The 1,945-nt window shown below is 47.0% G+C and overlaps 1 protein-coding gene across 3 annotated transcripts in view; it reads left to right on the top strand.

Moving 5' to 3' along the window:
* Window positions 1-1,945, top strand: part of Osmr (oncostatin M receptor) — a 69,094-nt gene that overhangs the window by 11,442 nt on the left and 55,707 nt on the right. The gene's annotated exons all lie outside the window — the stretch shown is intronic.

Raw genomic sequence — 1,945 nt, 5'->3', positions numbered from 1 at the left:
TCTCTCTCTCTCTCTCTCTCTCTCTCTCTCTCTCTCTCCGTCTCTTTCCTTACCTTCCTCCATTCTTCCTCCCTCCTTCTTTTCTCTTTTCCTTTCCTTTCCTTTCCTTTCCTTTTCCTTTTCTTCATTTTTGTCTGTTTAGGTGGTTTCCGGAACTCACTAGGTAGCCCATGTACCCAGGCTGGCCTGGAACTTCCAATTATCCTTCTGCCTCAGCCTCCCAAGTACTGGGGTTATATCCTATAGTGTTCCTGAGAAAGGGATTCACAGTATCTCTAGGATGTTCTTCCAACTGTCAGCTCCCATTCCTTGTGTTTTAAGGAACTTTATTAATCTTGACAGGTTTTCAGACAACAGCTAGGACTTCTACCCCCTCTGACCAATGTCCTTACATCATTTGCAGCCTAAGATGCTGAGGGTGGCATTGGTCCAGGCACACAGCTGGAACTGCCGTGGTAGCTCCCTGTCTTACCTCCAGGGACCACATCTCAAGATACTCCGTGGATGCCCAGTACCAAAGATGGTACCAAACCCTATATATACCAAGGTTTTCCTGAACCATACCTATATACATATGATAAAGTTTGATTTGTAAATTGACCACAGTAAGACATTTAAAATAATAATGAAACAGAACAATTATATAACAAGTTATTTAGAATATCAATTATTTATTTTTGGAACTTCCTCTTTCATAGCTTCAGACTCTGGTTGATTGCAGATAACCAGAATGAAGCAGGTGGATGAAGGGGTTACTTTGTCTGCATGCAGGCAGTGGTCGCCCTGCAGGCCTTGTTGGCTGCTGGTATACAGAGGGCTCACATTAGAGCAGGTGAGGGAAGGAACAGGAAATCTGATGGCTGTTGGAACCTGGTGGCGGGGATGGGAGACAGTGGGTAGGGAGGTGCTTAGTCACTCTCCTCCTCTCTGGGGCACGGCATCCTGCACCCACAGCTTCAAGGAGGAGAGCTTGGTCGTGGCTCACATTTGCAGCCCACAGTTGGCTGGTGCCAGGGCAGAAACAGCACTGCGGAAGGGCCTCATCAAGGAAGTGTGTTTCTGTCTGTCATGGTGACCAAGGGGCAGAGAGTGAAGGCAGGGCCAGGACAAGAGATGCACCCTTGCGGGTCCAGCCCAGCCTGGCTCCCAGCAGCACACTCAGCCACTGATGGACACAGAGCATGCAGGGTCTCCATCACCTCCCAAAGCCTTGCCTCATGGCGCATGAGAGTTCTGTGGGACATTCCAGCACCAAGCCACAGTAGACAGGAACTCGGGACACAACTACGCTGATTCTTGTTATACCCAAGCCACAGCCTTTTGCAAACACCCATGTTTTTTCAATTAACCTGACAATTTATTCTTTCCATTTCTGCTTACCCTTAAATGGGAGGTAGCTTCTGAGTTTTAGTTTTAAATATTTTTACTTCTGTGTCTTGCTTAACATTTTGACGTGTAACATATTTGAGGTAGTGAGAAAACTCCAGATTTGGGAGAAGCACGTATGTAGTCCTTCTGTCGAGGACATCCTTAACCAACATGCACTTCACCCTCTGAATCATCCCCACTGGTGCGCCGGAGATTTCCTTCCTGTCATGACCCCGGCCTTCCTCAGGCTTGTGAACATAAGGAGCACTTGACACCAGACCATGACCTAGCTCGCAACTTTCTAGTGCTTGATGAATCCTGCGTGGCTGGACAGACATGGACTGGCTTTCAGAGAACTGTTCTGTTGCCACTGTTGGCTGAGTCACAGCTTGTGAAGGACAAGTGAAAATCAGTACTTCCCTTGAGTGACACATTTATGAGGTATAAAACACATTCACTTTTTTGAAGTCACCCGGGGTTCACTCTCTTTGCCATCTGGTTGTCACAGCATCAAAGTACCTGATGAACTGGTGATGCGCCTTGGCCTGTAATTTAGAATTTGATTCTAAGGCAAAAA

This window comes from Octodon degus, unplaced genomic scaffold (genome assembly GCF_000260255.1).
Source record: "Octodon degus isolate 3935 unplaced genomic scaffold, OctDeg1.0 scaffold00002, whole genome shotgun sequence".
Taxonomy (NCBI): domain Eukaryota; kingdom Metazoa; phylum Chordata; class Mammalia; order Rodentia; family Octodontidae; genus Octodon; species Octodon degus.
Note: the sequence above shows the minus strand (reverse complement) of the source record. Positions and strands in the feature narration are given on the sequence as shown.